The sequence below is a fragment of the Callithrix jacchus genome, chromosome 7 (assembly GCF_049354715.1).
Source record: "Callithrix jacchus isolate 240 chromosome 7, calJac240_pri, whole genome shotgun sequence".
NCBI lineage: Eukaryota > Metazoa > Chordata > Mammalia > Primates > Cebidae > Callithrix > Callithrix jacchus.
In genome coordinates this window covers 70,911,911-70,930,746 of record NC_133508.1, presented here as the reverse complement: position 1 = coordinate 70,930,746, position 18,836 = coordinate 70,911,911, and the positions used below count along the sequence as shown (strand labels likewise).

At 45.1% G+C, this 18,836-nt stretch overlaps 1 long non-coding RNA gene across 1 annotated transcript; it reads right to left on the bottom strand.

Annotated features, from left to right (window-relative positions):
• Positions 1-37: 37 nt before the first annotated feature.
• On the bottom strand, positions 38-15,381 carry LOC144577148 (uncharacterized). Its single transcript, XR_013520456.1, has 4 exons — positions 15,322-15,381; positions 15,089-15,229; positions 3,128-3,227; positions 38-773 (listed from the first exon to the last, which is right to left on the bottom strand). It is a non-coding gene; the product is annotated as an uncharacterized LOC144577148 (long non-coding RNA).
• Positions 15,382-18,836: the final 3,455 nt, after the last annotated feature.

Genomic DNA, 18,836 nt, shown 5'->3' with positions numbered 1-18,836 from the left:
GATCTGCACATGTACCCCAGAACTTATAGTTGTAGTAATAATAATAATAATAATAATAATAATAAACCCTCCAAGAGCCGTCACTGCTCTGAGTCCAGAAGCTGAAGCCTACAATGCGGCTTACAAACAAGGATTGCTGTATTTAACAAACAGAAATCTAGGACACCCATTTAAATATGAATTGCAGATAAGCATTAATTTTTTAGCATAAGTATATCACATGCAATATTTGACATATACTAAAAACAAACTTGTTTATATGAAATTCAAAGTGAGTATCTCAAATTTTATCTGGCAACCCTGTTTACTTTGTCTCTGTCCCTACTTTTTTTCTGCAATATCCTCTCTCCCTAAGCATCTGCCTCAGGCCTACTAAACCTCTTTCTTCCTCTGGGCTTTCTACCACGGCGCTTCTGTGAGGATAAATGACTTAACACATGTCAAGTGCTTAGAACAGTCCCTATCCCAGGGACTTACCTGGCTCATGGTGGAAGATGTTGAAGTTTCACTGTGATTGTTGTTGCGTACTCTGATGGGCACGCCCCACCCCCATCCTACTGCTACACTTGGCCAAATTAACTCTTATCCATTCAATAGCAAAGTGGTGATCTCAGATCATCCGTCTCTTCTTTGGGAATCCTCATCCAATTGTTCCTTGGATGGAATTGGAAGTCCTTGGTGTATGCTCCCAAAGGCCTTGTATTTCCCCTACTACAGCTCTTACCTCACTCGATCATGCTTTCTTAGTCAGCTTTCCTACTAGACCACAATTCCTGCAGAAAAAAAGAATCTCATGTTGTTCATGTCTCTGACCTTGGCACCCTGCAGAGTGCCTGGGGAAAGAGATGGCATTTAGTATATACTGAATGAATGACCAGCACCCCACAGGCCCTCTATTTCTCAGGAGCTGGTTTCCTAAGTAACTCAATCTTGTGGTCAAGGTCAAGAGAGATTCTAACACTGCCCAGCTGAAGTGCCCACTCCACTTGGGGTGCTCAGTCCTGGTCCTGAGCATAGAGGCAGACGAGCACAGTTTCTGTTTCAGTTCTGCTTTACCACCTACAAACCATGGGTATGGCATCCGGCAGGTTGCTTCTCTTCCCTGAATTCTGGTGTCCTTATCTGAGATCTGGAGTCAATAAAGTCCATCTGGATAGGCTTCAGGGGAGAATTAACTGTGAGGTGATGCTATGCTAGCAAAAAGCCCAGGCACATAGCAGGGACTTGGCAAATGTGAGTCCTTGCTATGGGCTAACTAGGGCCTCCTTCAGAGAAAATAAAAAGTTTGGAATCATGTGATCAATACCTGGTCAGTTTGCATAAGGCAGTGTATTTTGGTTTCAGATCAGAATCAGGAAACCCTACACTTTAAAGATGAGAGGGGAAAACATGCGAAGAGAGAGAGGCCACGTCTGAAGACTTGAGAGAGAAAAAAGGGGCTGGAAGCAGCAGATCAATCATCAAGGTGAAAACTTAAAAGACGATTGATTTTCCTCCTTGATGTCCACGTTTCAAGGACCTTGTTGGGCTCCTCCTGGGAAATCAACTTTGAGGCTCATCTGCCACGGAAAGACATTTCCTCTGAGTTCTGTTTCCAGTGACTCCTGGAATCCGGGCAGGGAGCAAACACCAGGGTCTCTGGAGATCAGCAGCTTGACCTCAGGGCCGCCCTCGCTCTCTTTCCCCATAGCCTAGAAAGTGTCCAGGGTGCTACACCTGGAGTCCCTGCCCCTGAATTCAACCCAACTGCCCTGGCTGTGTGGCCTTGCGAAAGCTGGTTCACCTGCCTGACAATTGCTAGGAAAGCTTCAGGCGGCACCAGTGTGGGTCTTGGTGGTAAAAGATAAATGGACAGGATGGGGAGGAGCCAGATGATAGGAAAAAGATGTGTCTTTGGGGAGCTGGGGAGCCAATGTTTTCCAGGGTGGAGTTCAAGAAATAAGCAAGGTAAGAGGAGTGGAGCCAGGCACAGCGTGAGGAAGGAGTGGACAAGATGGAAAAGTCTGCAGTGCTTGCTGAGAGCTGGGGAAGGCACATATGGTGCAGGGTCCAAATGTGGCTAAAAGCCCAGGGTCAAGGTTGACCCCTGTATCTCTAACCTTGTAAGGATGGCATGAGGATTATATGTGGTAATGGATGGAAAGCTCTGTCACATAGAACTTGATGAATGGGCTGAGTTGGAAGGAGAATATGAATCAGGCAAAGAACAAAAGAATCCAATCCAGTTCTCCCCTGTTCACAGAGCACCTGCCTCTGCCCTGCAAGCTGCATCTATCCCGGTTTTCTAGCCCCCGGTACACTTTGGGCACCCCTCAGCTCAGCCTCTGGAAATACCCTCCTGGCCTTGGGGCCTTGTGTGTTCTCCCAAAAGGACTGAGCTTCTGGAGAGTAGTCCATCCAGGTTCTACCTCCTTACTGCCCCTGCCCACATCTGGACAGGTCCATGCTGTTTTCCTTTTCACCAGGACTGACCTCCTCTCTGACCCACCAGGTGACTCACAAGCTCACAAGCCTGTCCCCTTCTCAAAGGGCCTAATCGTGTCCCTTTCTCAAAGGCTCTTCTCAAAGTTTACCTGCCCCTCCCCATCCCAACCCCACAAGGCCATGACCTTCATTCGAGCCTTACCACTGATCCCTAAACTTGGCTGCAGCCTCCTCACTGGACTCCCCAAGCCCAGGCGCCCGCTCTCCCAAGTCCATTCTTTTCATAAGCAACTGAGAAGTCTTTCTAAAACATAAGTAAAATTTTAGCACTCTCCTGCTTACAGAAACAGAAACAGAGCAAAAATATTTTCCTTTTGTTTCCCATCACCTACACAGGAAGGCTTTTTATTGTTAGTGTGGGATTTTGTTCTGTTTGTTTGCAGGTCTTTTGTGAATCCAGCATACAAAGGGTCAAGTTAATCAGGGTCAAACACTCCTTGGTCTATGGGGGACTAATGTCAGGATCTCTCTGATTGATGTGGATTCTCTTTTGTCACTATTCCTCTTCCTATAATAGGCAGCCACACATGTATTGTATGCCTATCCTTGAGTTTGTATGACTCTCTGGAAAATAAGAATTGTTTTCATCTGCATAAGCAATATCGTGTTAAGACCTTGGCGCGTTTCTTATCTTTTTACTCACTGTGTTAAATTATGTCCATGTTGGTGCACATACACTTAGTTCCATCACTTCCACTGCCTTGCAAGGACACCAACTCACCTCCAGCTCTCTTCCTGAAAAACTGCATATACCATGCGTATTATTCTATATATCCCCTCTGGATTGGTGTGAGAATTTCGAGGTGGGATTACAGGTTCATACGGCATATAATTCCTGAGTTTTCTCTGCAGTGTTGCTGCACCAGTCCATACCCCACCAGCTCGAACCCCAGCACCATCTACTCCATCACTGCCTCTCCAGCTCCATATTCTGCCACCTCCACCTGAAGTTCCCACCAACTGACATACTCACTGATTCAGTAAAGGTGAGTGTTTTTGAAAGCCATCTAGCCCAAACCACTTGTTTTACAGACACTAGGGCCAAGAGCAGGGACATGAGAGGCCCAAGTTCCCAAAGTTTAGAAAGGCTTATGTAGGGGAGCCTCTATTGATAAATCAAGTTTCTTTTCATGCTGCTCAAAAGTTGAATTTTTCTTCCAGTTTTCAGAAGTGTAAAAGACAGTTCCAGAGACATAAAGTTACAAACTTTGTGTCACATGGAGCATTAGAAGAAAAGGGAAAAACTGTGGCTGATTTGTCCCTAAAATTACCTTCTTTCTTGATGTACAGGGTAAGCAAGGGCTGGATGCTAATGTCAGAGGAACCTGCGGGGTTGTGCTGGGTTCGGGCTCACTTCATGTCACACAGCAACATCCGGGGTCAGATGACCCACACCACGCCACCTGGCCCCAGAACCAGCCTCTGAGGCCTGGGTGATCTGATGGGCCTTTCATCAGCCTGATCTTAGGGAGGATTCAGCTAGGGATAGTTCAGAGCAAAGTTTCCATGTAGTTGTGAATTATCCCCACAAATCAAAGTGGGTTTGGGAAACCCAAGGTGCAACTTAAGTCAAGTTAAGCTTATCAGATTGTTTGGGGACAACAGTAATATAAACAAGCAGGCTCTTTAATACATTTAAAATGAAGTCATTGCATTTTTCATGGGGTTTTCATTTCTTGTTTCCCCTCTGCCTCCAGGGCATCAATCCCACACTGAGAAATGTTTGGGAAGCAGAGGCTAGAGTGGAGAACAAAGTGATGCTGTGGCTGGCTTTCCTGGGGTGCCTCTTCAGTCAGATCTACCCACAGGGGCCCCTACAGTGGTCCCATGCTGAGTAAGAAAGGGAATTACCCATTTGGACTCAGGACCACTGGGTGCCCACTGTCTTGCATGCCTGGACCATATCACTTTCCAGCTTCTGCAAAGAGAGCCAGGGCATTTGTCTCCTTTGGTGCCTGTTCTTTATGCAAGGGCAGCCACGTCCCACTTCTACACATCCGCCTCCCCTCACCTCCCCAAATCCACTTGCAAGTTACAGGCAATTTAATAGGCAGATCTAATCTCACCAAGATTTCAAAGTCATCCAGTCAACGCATCCCAACTCTGCTTTTCTCTGCCTGTCAATGGTCACCTCTTGTTCTTACTCCTCCCAAGATGTGCCACAGCAAAGACCTGTCAGAGAGGAGTCAGAGGTTCTCCCCTGTTTAGCTCTGGCTCATTTCATTGGAATTCTCAATGGAAGAATGCAAAGTCTTTTTATAATTTCTGGTAAAATGTAGAGTCTAATGGTTGACAGCATGGCTTTGGAGACAGGAAGCCCAGATTTTTTTACTAGCTGTATGAATTTGGGCAAGTTATTTAACTTCTCTGTGCCTAGGTTCCCCAGCTAACAAAATGGGAGTACTAATATATACCTACCTATTGGTAGTACCCCCCTCATAGTCTTGGTTGTGGGACTGAATTGTGTTAATGCCTATGGTAATATGCTAAGAACGTGCTTGGCTTATAGAAAGTGTGAGGTTAAGTGTTAGCTACAGTAAGGATGATTGATGATGAGGAGGAGAATGATCAGATGCAGATGGCAAAGAAAGATGTATTGATAAGCTCTGTATCATCTTCCCCACATTGTTCTTGGAGCTCAAAGATTCTACATATGTGTGAAAGAGCCTCCAGAGAACCAGTACTATGCCGGCCAGAGTGAAGTAATTTCCCCGCTGAGATTGATGATGGATATTCCAGACATTGGAGGGTGGCACTCACAAGCAGATATCTGATACCAGACGGTTGCCAAGATGGCGGGGTTTTGCCTTTTTAGGACTGAGAATTAGCACTCTCCACCCCCACAAGGTGCTCTAGTCTTCAGCTTCTCAAAGTGTGGTCCAAGGATGAAGGACAAGAGTTTCCTCTGGAAGTTTCACCAATATGCAGGACCTCAGGTCTGTCCCAGGTGTGCTTAATCAAAATCTGCATTTTAATAAGACCCCTAGGTGATTTCTGTGCACACCAAAGTTTGAAAAGTGCTCTCGTAGTCCAAACGCAGGGGAATGGATGTGTTGACCTTCCCTTTCTGCCCCCACTGGACTGCATGAGCCACGTAGGCAGGGACTGTGTCTGTTTCATTCCCCGGCGTGTCCTCAGAATTGAGTTTCATTCCCATCACATAGGGAGCACTTGTGAATGCTTGGCCACAGATGTATGCATGAGTAACTGAACAGGTGAATGAGTGAGTGCGTGACTGCAGGCTCAGAAGCCCAGGGTCCTGGTTTCAGGTCCTTGGTGAATAGTGCTGGCATATCCCAGGAGGCAAAAATGCGTGAACCAGACAAACACCTCTGCAGCACCGAATTTACTGCCCAGATTGAGCAAGACTGGCTTGAGAGACTTGAGACTTTCAAGTGCTTGAGAGTTTCAGTGTGCAGTGGGGTAGAGCTAGGTCATGCTGGAGCTGACCTTGTGTCTACCACATGTCCCTGCTCTCAGAGTCAAGTGGCCCCGGCAAAGAAAGAAATCAGGTCAGTCTGACAAGACTTATTCTAAATGCACCCAGGCAGACCAATAGTGAGCCTTGCATCCTCTGCTGGGCACTCACAGTCTGGTCTCCACAGAACTGGATACCCTTTTCCTGGGTTAAAACAATGGCTTATAGAACTTGCCCCCTACAAGGATTGAAAATATGAATGACATCTACCTGTTCCCAGATTTCCAGTCACTACCAGATTTGTATGGTTTCTCAAATATCAACGAACTATGGCTGGGCAACCACCTTTGTGAGTGTTTTAATTACCCTAGAATGTCATTTGTCTGGGTCAATGGGCAAGGAACAAACAGGGTAGCTCAGTGTTTGATTGTGGCAGCCTCTTCCTCCTCTTTTGGATGTCTTTTATCCCTACCAATCTCTATTCCAACCAGCACAGTCTAAAGATGATGCTAAAGATCTGCCCAAAGATATTAGGGAATGTTTGTAATCACCCCAAAGCCTTAGATGATCTATGGGCAGCTCAGAGAGACCCCCAATTTTCAGATATTTCTTTATCTTATTCCCAGCCAGCCATTCCTTCTGTGATCACTCAACGACAGGAGATCTTTAAGAATGGAGCAAAATGGAATGTGCTCAAGATTTCATGACAAACAGACAAGGGCTTGGATCCCAGCAAGTGAGGAGCAGACAGCAGGGGAGAGCAGCTGGACACAAGAGGATGCACTTGTGAAGTGTGAGGGTCCTCCTTTCCTCTTACCTTCTCATCCTGCCCTGCAGGTCTCCCCTGCTCTGCCTTTGCCCATATGAGCTGGTAAGGGTGGCTGACAGGGTGGTTGCCCACCCTCAATGTCCATTCCTACCCCTGCTTCCCTCCTTTTCAATGGAACCCTTATTTTGTTGGATATTCACCTTCCCCAACTTGCCCATGTGCCTTGGAGGAAGTGCACACAATCCTGAGTGGTGCATCTTGATGAGTCTAAACTAATCCCATCCCCGTTGCCAATGACTGGGAATCAACTGTGGGCAATAGTCTGGGAGGAACATCTGCAGGATTGCTTCTAGAAGAGATTGACCCATTCTTAGGAGGATACCTAGAGAAGAGAAGGTGCTGTCTTTTTCTCAGCATCTGCAGGTCTAGATATGATGCCTGGAAATGGCTGTAGAGCTACAGGAAAAATCAGACTTAAGATGAAGCCAAGATATTCTGCATGGCAGAGAGAAAATACAAAAAGAGGCTGGGTCCTCCTTGATGACATCTGTGGGCTTCTGAATTAATCAGCCCCAGAGCTTCCCTGCCTCTGACCTGATTGTAATATGAGGCAATAACTCTTTTTATTGTCTGTGGTTGTTAAGATGGGTTTGCTGCAGCCAAAAGGGAAAAAGCAAAATGTGTCATTATATATAGACATCTCAGGAGGAGCTGGGATGCTCCCATCTCCTTTGTGGTGATTGAACTAAGGAGGAACCTAGCCCTCAGTCTGAGGCTTTAGCCTTCCGTAAACACACACACACATGCTTCACAGACACACATGCACATGCATGTCAATAGCTGCCAAGAAATGGAAGCAATTATGTGAATATTCCTCAGAGAAGAACCTAGTTACATTTAAAGCTTAAAGCACAAGAGCCCAGTTTTGTTCAGGTCAGGGAAATGAAGCACCACCAGGTGGGATTGGGTGAGAACACGCCAATTAAATTGTGACATTTATTAGTATCTTGTCCTTGAGCACATGGCCTAATTGTTCAAGTTTGTCCAGAGGGGACTTCTGAAACCATAATTCTGTTGCTAAAACTAAAACCCATAATCGTGATGCTAAATGGTCCTATTCAGAGCCCAATACATCAAAGGTAGACAGAGCCTGATACATCCAATTATTGTGAAAATGAAGATGATGGAGCTAAGCCTGCTGAGTTGAGCCTTGCCCAGGCCAACCTGCTATGGCCCAGGGGTCACACTCTTATCCACCCCTATTCTTCAGCCTTGCAAAAGCCACGACCTTGCACCTTGTGTCAGGTGGGGTTCCCAGGGAAACAGACCCTGAGATGGAAATTTGCACACAGGGACTTTATTGTGCAGAGTATGGTGGGAGGGAGTGGTCTCAAGAACATCTGGAAGGGGACAAATGAGGGAAACAAGACTGGGAAGAGAGAGAGGTTGAGTTGGGATGTAGTAGTTGTAACCAAGACCTCAGCAGCTCCCACAGGGAGTGCTGGAGCTCAGTGGCCCTTCAGAGTTATCCTGGATTAAGTTAAGGGGATTGGGCCTTTGACTCTACTCATAGACCAGTTGTGGGGTGTGGGCTGTCCCCAGGGGGCAACATGACCTGGGCCAGGCAGTATCCTTTGGGGGAAGGAGGGAAATTCAGGGGAGGGAACTGAGAGCTGTCAGCAGTTAACATTCTTGACCACTTGGGAAGTAAGTGCCTTGGCCCTGTCTTGCAGAGGGCTCTGTGTGGTACACCACAGCATTTCCTACCCATCTGGTACAGACACTGGAAAGACTGAGCAGAAAGGCTCTCTTACTCCCCTCTTTTCCCACCACCTCCCAGATTGCACATTGTAGGCACTTTGTAAATATTGTTGAATAGATAACGATGGACTCTGGGGACCCAACTGAGGCAAAGATGTCCCCGCCCCATCTTTAGTTTACAACACCATTCAAATACATCACTGTTATCTCTAGAGGTCCCAGGTATTGATCACACCCATAGATTTGCTTCAAACCAGGGGAGAAAGGATGATACAGCTTTGGGAGACTTTCTTAACTATTCGGGAACATAATTAAAGTTACAGCCATTATAGCTTAACTGCATAACAAGCAACATAATACATTTCAGGTGGTTAAAGGGTTAAATACAAAAGAATTGAAATCATAAAAGAACAAGCAGAACATTCTAGGAGAATTTTTTTTTTTAATCAACTTGGGGTTGTTAGGCCTTTCTAAACATTACTAAGCATTGAAGAATTTCTAAGCAAAAACAATAAAGGAAAAGATTGATGAATTTGATTACTTAAAAACAAAATCCTCACTGGGTTAAAAAGCACCATAAGCAAAATTAAACGGCAAATGAGACACTGGGGAAAATTTAATAAACATACATTATAGACAAAAGGTTGATGCATAGGAAGAGTTCTCAGAAGTCAAAAAGAAAAAGATATGCACCCCCATAAAAAATAGGCAATTGACATCAATAGGCAATTCACTAAAGAAAAATTGCAGATAGACAATACACATATGGGAAAAAATTTAATCTCACTGGAAACAAAGATATGCAAATTAAATCAACAACCAGCATAGGGAATTGGGCGTTCTTCTACGCTGCTGGAGGGAGCTTAAATTGGTGTAACCTTTTTAGAGGGCAATTTGGCAATATCTATCAAAGGCCTTAAAAATGTACATCCATATCCTTGATTCAGCAATTTTACTTTTAAAAATTAAGCTTAATGATCAAGGGAAATACATGTACAATTGTGTATGTATAAGTATATTCAAGAAAGCATTATTTATGTTAATGAAAACTAAAAATAACCTGCATATCCAACCACAGGGAGTTGGCTGAATAAATCATGAAATATCTATAATATGAAATACTATGGAATAATTAAAATGAAGTTATAGAAGAATATTTACTGACATAGGAGAATATAATGTATGGCTGAATGAAAGAAGAAGGCTACCACAATATAGACAACACAATGAATGTGTGTGTGTACCCTAGAAACATGTATTTTCCAAATGTTAACTTGATTTTTCACTTGGCAGTGAGTTATCAATTTTTATTTCCTTTGTGTTTTCCTGTGTGCGGTCCAAATTTTCTAAATTAACCAAAAATTACTTTGAATTTAGAAAGTAAACTGCCTTCAATAAAATAACAGGATTTGGCAGAATTAGCAAAAATAATGTAATTATTAGTATTATTAGCATCAGGACTGGACCCTCAACTCTGAGAGAAGCCAGACTTGGATCCATTTCACTTTTGAAGCTGAGGACTGATAGCCAGAGAGAAACTCACCTGAGTACCACATAAGACTCCCAGTGGGAAGTGATTGTTAGTATGAGACCATCTGTTGTTTGAGGGCAAGGATGAGTCCTAGGCATCTCTGCAACTAGCACAGGACTGACAATTAGCTGAATGAAGGTATGAATGAGCAGCATAATTAGCAAGTCTGACTTTTAACCTCAAGTATCTCATGGAAAATTTACTGCACAGGAAAAGAAGAGCCCCACTCCTTGCTCCTGGAAGAGACAGCAGGATGTTTTTGTCATCAAGAACGCCTGACTCAGAGCAGGGACTGTGGCCCTATGGAGACAGCCTTCCACCTCAGTTTTCTCTCTTCTGTCTATCCCTCCCTCTGGATCTTGCTAAATTTCCCCTCCAAAACCTTTCAGTCAACTTCAAGGTAGAGAAAGTTGGCTGCCCTACATGATGATGTTTGAATTGACCTTGTGCCCAAGGCACAACTGCATGGAATTCCTACGACCTTAAGCATAGACCATGTTGATTTAGCTTTCCCGATGAAAGAGATGGCAACACTGTAGGTAAGCTTGGGTGGATGGATGGATGGATATATGGGTGGATATTAGTAAGTTATCTAAAAGCAGCGGGGTAGAACAGGTACTAGAAGGCACTAGAAACTGGAAGTAGGAAAGGGCTGGAAGTGACTGAGAATGTTGACTAGTGGGGACAAAGATATTCTCTGTTATGACTCACCCCTCCAACTACCCAACTCCCACTTGTCAGCCCACCCTCTTCTTCAGGACTGAGGGACACCCCACTCATACATAGCCCTGGTAGCTCCCACAGCCCATGTTTATCTCATGAAGAAGCTATCAAAGTCTAGCAAACTGCCTATTTTCTTGTTTTTCTCCCCACCTAGACTGTAAAGACTCTGAATTCAGTGATTTGGTTTCAGTCAATTCTCTTTCAATTGCAGGTTAAAGAAAGCCCAATCCAAACTGGATGGAGTGGAAGGATATCTATGGCTCTTGGAACTCTTAAGTTCCAAGAAATAGGACTTCCCTCAAGTGCAGTTTGGTGCAGGGGCTCAGAGAATTTCACCATGGATTCCCTGGCTTCTTTTTCTATCTCTGTGCATTTGTCTTTAAGGTAGCCTCCTTTCTCAAACAGGAATTTCCCTTGTGGTAGGAAGAGGGTTGTAGCAGTTCTGGCAGTCACACCCTCTTTGCTTCTAGCCAAGCCAAGGAAACATCTCAGATTCCCCAAGAAAGATTCATTGTATTTGCAGGTTCTGATCAGACCTTATGCTCCTCCCTGATTCAATCACCATATCCGGGTGAAGGCCACAGTAATTGGCTCAAGTTTGGACTAGTTAAGGGGGTAGTTGTCTAAAGAGAAGCAACCAGAAGGAAAGTGAGGATGCTGAGTGGCACAAGGAACAGATGCCCCTAACAGACCATGTTCCCTTCAATGTGAGCTCCTATCACCAACACAATTGTGATTGCCAACACAATCAGCATTGATACATGTTACTTCCACAAACCCATTCCGACAGAAAACACAGGATGAGCTTGTCACAGAAGCCCTTGAGGACTTCATGTGGCCCAGCCAGGGCTCTGTGTCCATGTGGCTTATCCGTCAACTCCCTCCATTTCCTTTGCTGCCTTCCTGCCAGTCCTCAGCCTGTCATGCTACAGCTACAGGCAGCTGTCACCAGGCCAGCCCACCCTCCTCATTCCAGAGCACTGGGCTGGAAATGTGTGAAATTGATGCAAACTTAGAAAACTAGGACTTGGGTTTCTCTCTCTTCCTCCCAGCATGTTTTTTGCTCAACCAGCCAGAACTGGTGGCAACCAACATACCTGCCTAAATCTGTGCCATGATAATTACCTCAGTAGCAACAGTAATAGCACTCTTATTATAACTCTCATTTTAGAGAGCTACAATGGACTAAGCTCTTTAAACATATCACCACGTGTCTGTACAATAACCTTGCAAAGCAGTGTAACAGGGGCCACCACAGCCTTTGCCTACCTGTAGGTACAAATGGGACCACATTACTAATAACTACTCAGATTTCACAGATTGGTTGTCCCCAAATGCTGGGGCATAATCTCTAGCCTCTTACAAATACTTCTGTGGGTTCCCAGGGGTCATGTCATCTGGGCTCATAGTTGCTTTTCCCTGCCTTTTTGCCCGGCTCTGCCAGGCTCCATGGTCTCTACTGTTGCTGTTCACCAGCTCCCATGTTCCTACAGTAGAACCATCAGACACTGCATTCTCTGCTAGTGCACTGGGGCCTCCACTCTGCCATTCTGCATGGCAGAAACTTTGAGGATGATATCTGTTTCTTCCCCCTCTACTCTATGCCATATCTGTTAGGGAGGCCCTGATGCAGTTCTGTTTGTGCTACGATATATTAAGCAGTTGCTGAAATGGCTCCATCAGTGCCCCCGGTCTCGCCTCCCCAGCCCAACACTTACCACTGTACAGTGGCATGACACCAGCGGGGACTAGGCTGGGAGATGAACACAAGTGTCAGAAACCACGCTGTACTCAAGAATCACACCTCCCTGTCCTCCCCTTTCTTTTTCTTTGTCCTTTTTCTTACCCTGCACCTCCCACCCCACCCCTCAATTTCAATCCTTGACTGTTTTACTGGGTCAAGACCTTTACATCTGACTCCTTAGGAGAGTTTCTTCTAACTGGCTGAGAGTAGGCATTCAGTAAATCTATGTCAAATGGTTGGTTAGTTGGATCATTGAATGGATAGGTGGGTGGATATGTGGGTAAAATCCTTCATCAGTTTTTATACCAACTAGTTTCTGATGAGCCCACTCCATACATAGCTGAATTTCATTTAGACTCGAGCTGGGATCCTTGTTGGAGTTGGTATGATACTTCTCCATGTTACAGATTTAAAAGCTGAGGCCCATAGACATAAAGTCACTTGTCCAAAGTTATGCAGCTAACAGATGGCTAAGCTGGTATTCAAACCCAGGCTAAACTGATGCTCAAATCCTTTCTTTTCTCTACTCCACCGTCTCAATGGAAAAGGCTTGGGCATTGTGGTTCATGAAGCGCATGACTTGTGCCATGTGCAGGAATTACATCACTGGGGTCCCCTCGGGAGTAGGACAATGTTAGCATTGCCCACTTCTTTGTCACATCCTTCAATGTAGCAAATTCAGGCTAAAGATCTCCATGGAAGACCCATCCTAGCAGCTGGTTGGCCTGCTCCTCACAGGGTTGGAGAATGGCAGCTCCATCAGCGGAGTCTCACTTTCCCTGCACATCAGCCACTTACACAGATGCATCTGAAAGCCCAGCTCATTTGCTCAGAACTTACTGTGTGCAGTATCCTTGCCCCTGGCCCTGCCAGCTGCCACATCCTTTCCCAGCTCTTTCTGTCTCAGAGGAGCAGCAGCATCTCCAGCACTTCTGGAGAGGAAGAGTCAGCCCTTTGGGGTCGGTTCCTGGCTGCCAACTCTCTTCTCTGAGAGGCAAAGTTAAACTCTCCCACAGCAGTCTCAGTCGCAGGACTCATGGGACACCAGCTGGGCCATGGTGAGGGATCCTGTCTCTCTAGTGGAAGAGGGAGTCATGCTTGCCCATGAGCTGGAGATAGCCCACAAGTCCCAAGCCACAGCCTCCCCTCCTGAGTGCCCTGTCCCACTGACAGGCTTCTGATCCAGCGTCTGGTTTTCCAAGGCCTCCTACGTCCTGAATACTGCAGCTTTCTCGGCCGAGGCCTCCCCTCCCATTCCTTGACATCCCCCATGCATCTCTCCAGGCTGATTCTGATTCCCTGTTTTCAGCCACTGTCTGGGTCTCTCAGGCCCATTTAATACATTATCAGCCTGATACAACCAGGAGCCCCTTTCCTGCCTCGGGCCAGCTTTTTTGGTGTCAACCCATGCCCGGATCAGATGAAGTTTGCAAGATTCCTTCAGCCTAGTTTGGATGACTGGCCCATCTCTCAGGCCCAAGTAGAGTCTCTGCTCTAAATCACTGCCTGGCAGAGTTCTCATCTGGACTCAAAGTGGACTGAGATAAATGTGTGGGATTGTTGTTATGTGGGAGAGTTGGAAGATGCCTTTTGCAGCCAGGTAGGTAGGGGCTCCATAAACCTATAGATCTGATTCTGTAGATTAGAGCCAGACAATGCCCAGAAATAAATACTAGGCTAGAGCCTGGACTGTTCCCTGCAAGAATCACTAAGCAACAGTTAGGGATCAATTTCATGAAGGTGTATGCATGTGTGTGCCTGTGTACATTTTACTAGAGGCATTTCCATCGCTTTTATTAGTAATAGCATTTACCCAGAACTTACTGTGTGCCAGGCACTGCTCTAAGCACTAATGCGTTTACATGTATTAAGTCATTTAATTTGTATGATATTCTATGAGATAGAGGCTGCCATTATCCTCACTTTATTCTTGAAGAAAGTAAGGCACAGGGAGATTGAGTAATATACCCGAGATCATACAGCCAGTAAAAAGTAGAACCAGTATTTCAGCCCAGATCTTTGTGACGCCCACATCTATGCTTTCAACCTCTACTTTTATTATTAAAGTATCAGAGACATGTGTGACCCAATAAAGGCTGAGAGCATTCACCCAAAGAGAAGAAGCTTAAAAAGTAGAAAAGAACCTTCACTGGGTCAAATGCAGAGCAGGGGAGCATTAAAGAAGTCAGCCTGGACTACAGAACTGTGGTATTGTAGCTGCATTCTGCTGCCTAGGTTTGCATATGCTCTTTCATTTCCTCCTCATGAGTGGAGCAGTCCTCACAATCCCCATTTTACAGATGAGAAAAGCATGGCTCAGTGAGGCTCAGTAAACCTCCCATAATAACATACTATTCTACAGTGGTCCAGAGATTCAAACCCAAGCAAACCCTTTGTGACTCTCAAACTGTTGCTGGGAGAGGAATGAGACTTGCCTACCATACACTTGCCCACATGGTCAGGGGAGGTGATGTAAGAAAGGACCCTGTGCTACCCTTTCCAACCCATCCTGCCTCTGTTCTGTTCCCTCCCTACTCTCTTATCACCACCTGCCCGTTCACCACACCTATCCATCTTCACTTGCTGGGGATTAAGTTAGGAAAACAAAAGTGAAATGAACACCGCTCTGCCAACCCATCCCTGGAGACACCGACTTACATGGGTCTGATGCTGTTGATGATGTTCTATCGATTTCCCCTCTAATTGCTGTAGCTGGATCTATATTCATTTTCTGTTTCAAACTTCTCTTTTGTTGGTTCAATCAGCTAAAAGAAGGGGCCATTTCTCTCTGTTCCTGTCCTGAAAAGCCAAAGAAGTTTAAGATGAAGAGCTCTCTTCAGAAATCAGTGAGGCCAGCAGACTGGGGACAAAGAGGGCCAGAATTTGATTACCTCTTTTAAAGAGTTGGCCAGGAACAAAGCTGGAAAAGAACGTCTTGGGAGACAGACTCTGTTGGCAACAAGAGGAGATATTTCACCTTGAATTCACATATCAGGAGTTCATTCACTCATTCTACATCTTCATTGAGAATTTACCATGGACCAGACCCCAGGGTAGGATCTAAAAATGTTCATCGTGACCCAAATGGACACAGACCCTGCCCTCACAAAGTGTAAGTAGGGTGGACAGATATTAACTGAATAACCTTAATGTTATATAATTTGTGCTATGGAAATATCTAGGTTAACATTGAGAGCCACAGAAAAGGCTTGCTGCAACCCATCCTGATTTCAGGTTGGTTCCAACAAGCCCTGCTACCTCCTCTGGTGCCCAGCCTTCCAAAACACCCTATGGAGGATAAGGCTAAGGGAGGGGACAGCCTCTTGAAATGACAGCCTCTTGAATTTCAGGTTGGAAAGCAGGCCTGGTTCCAGCAAGCCTCACCTTTCCCTTTGTCGGCTCAGCAAGCTTTCCTTGCAGTTCCACTCAACTGAAGGTATACAAAGAAGGGAGCCACATACTGGGGCAGCCTCCAATCTGGACAAGACTTGGTGCTCATCTTCCAGGAGCTCACCACAAACAGGACAGACAGAACCAGGCACACGGAACTCTGGATTGAGACAGGCTAGGGTAGATGTTATCATAAAAGTCTAGTCTGAGTGCTAGGAGAGATTGGGAAGGCCAAGGCGAATCTGGCATGTGCGATGTAGAAAGATTTCTCTGAAGAGGCAGCATTTGAGTAGGGTCTTGAAGACTTCATCTAATCTTGACAGCCCTACTACATCTTCTTGGTGCCCAGTATTTCAGAAGAAATCCTGTGGAGGATAAAGTTAGAGGAGGGGCTACCTGCCTGAAAAGACATCTGACTCCATGGAGATCCAGTGTCAGGAACAGTGCGGGGACCAGATGCTGCAGCAATTGCACCTGTGTGTATAGGTCCTTGGGGGCTGCTGAGGGTACATACAAAATCAACCCTTTTCCTTTGTGATCTGCCTCTAGCTTTGGCCTTTTGGGTAAACCTGACCCCTATTTTTCCTATTCACTCCTGAATGTTCAGTACTTGCTCAAGAGGCATTTGAGTCTGCTCAGTCTCCATTCTTGGTATGTGACTACACTTCATCATTCCAGCTTAGCCCATCACCAGTTACTAGCCTTCACCTGGCCATTCTTCCCCCAGCTCTTAATTCATCAGGCTGGGTGAGTATACAACATATACAAGGGCACTAGTCAAGATACACAGGTTGTGATGCAATAACAAATAACCCCCCTTCCCCAAATCTCAGTGGCTTAACACAGAAAAGATTTGTTTAATACCCATGCAAAGTTTGCAGCAAGCTTAGTGGCTCTCCAGGGCAATTCTCTTCTAATAAGCACCTTAGAGACCTGGCAGGCTTCCATCCTTGACTCTGATATCTTAACACATGGTTTCCCATGTTAGCGGAGAGAGCTGGGCAGTCATCTGAGGGCTGATGACTGCATTTTCCCCTAAGTGACACACATAATTTCTGCTCATAATCTTGACCAGAATTAGTCTCATGATATGACCTAACTTCAAGCTTTCGAGGAAGAAAAGAAGTAGGTATTTACGAGTTCTACCCACGTCGATCACAGTGTGTCCAGCCTCTGCACATTTATTTATTCATTCTATTTACAGACATTCTTATCGGGGGGCCCAAACTTTCCACCCATCGTAGCCCAGCTTCTCCTTTCTCATCCCTATTTCTATGATCAATTCACAGCCTATATCTCTGTCCCCACTGACACACTTCTCAGCCAGTAACTGGTAAGCTGTGATTCAAGCTCGTGACTGTGTATTTTGTAAAAAATCTCACACCTTTTCCTCTACATTAAGCCACTTCAGTTGGAAAAGCCCATTTCCTAAAAACATTTCTGCTCTTGTTGGGACAACAGAGTTGAGACACATGATAAAGGTAGGATGGCTCAAATATGGCAGTTAAGAGCTTGGTTTCTGAAATGAGGCTCACATAAGTTCAACTCTCAACTCTGACACTGATTATTTGGATGACCTTGGTTAAATGACTTAACCTCCAATTTTCACATCTGTAAAATGGGAATTGTAATAGTACAAGTTCAGGGTGGTCGTGATGCCAAGCAAGCTAATGTGGTTAGTAAGGGCTCAATAAACAGTAACTGCTCTTAGTATTACTATAGATTTCTAGAAGTCAATATCTAATCAAGGGTTTGATAGTGTATTTCACTATCTCAATGCTAATATGCCAGAAGAAGAGGGAGGGGGAAGCAGAAGTAGTTGGGCATCTGGGTTTTCTGCAGGCTCCAAATTAGTTGCTGGGAAATTAAGCTGCAAAGAGAGCGGAGATGGTATGGATATTTCAGGCATACCCCTCAAGAGTAATAGGGCCTGGAGGTAGGGGTCAATACATCTCTGAGTATAAGAAGGAGGTTAGGGGTATGGAGATATAACCTCCTTTTTAAATTCTGCAACTTCGAACTTGGACTTGTTCCAACATTGCTTAAATTAAATATTGCCATGCTTATATAATGCTCAGACCTATAGTTGAGTCATAATAATAATAATAATCATTATGATTATTATTCTACTCCAATAAGATGTGACAGACCATAACAAGGCTGTATATTCAAAGATACTTATTGTATGAATTGTTGGTCCATGTCCTCAGCATGTTAGGGAACCCTCTTTCAGAGCAAAACCTCCTTTAAATAGTTTGAGTTTGAAACTAAGAAATGCATTGCTTTTGACTTTGAAAGTCTAGCAATGGAATTGGATGTAATAGCAATGACAATGCATATTGAGTGCCTTGTCCTCAATACACAAATAACCCCACAAAATATCAGTAGCTCAACACAGTAAAGACTTGTTTATTACCCATGCAAAGTTTGCAGCAAGCTCAGTGGCTCTCCAGGGCAGCTCCTTTCCTTTCTTTTCTTTTCTTTCTTCTCCTTTTTCTTTTTTTTTTTTTTTGAGATGGAGTCTCACTCTGTCACCCAGGCTGGAGTGCGGTGGCATGATCTCGGCTCACTGCTGGGTTCAAGCAATTCCCTGCCTCAGCCTCCCAAGTAGCTGGAATTACAGGTGCCCACCACCACACCTAGCTAATTTTTGTATTTCTAGTAGAGATGGGGGTTCACCATCTTGGCCAGGCTAGTCTTGCACTCCTGACCTCATGATCCACCCGCCTTGGCCTCCCAAAGCGCTGGGATTACAGGCATGAACCACCACATCGGCTGGCAGTTCCCTTCTAATCAGCACCTTAGAAGTCTGGTGTGCTTCCATCTTTGACTCTGATATTGTAACACGTGGTTTCTCATGTTAGCAGAGAGAGCTAGACAGTCATCTGAGAGCTTATGACTGCATTTTCTCCAAAGTGACACACATTATTTCTGCTCATAATCTTGATCAGAATTAACCATCAGAATGACATGACCTAACTTCAAAGCTTCTGTGCCTGTCATGAGCATTATCTTC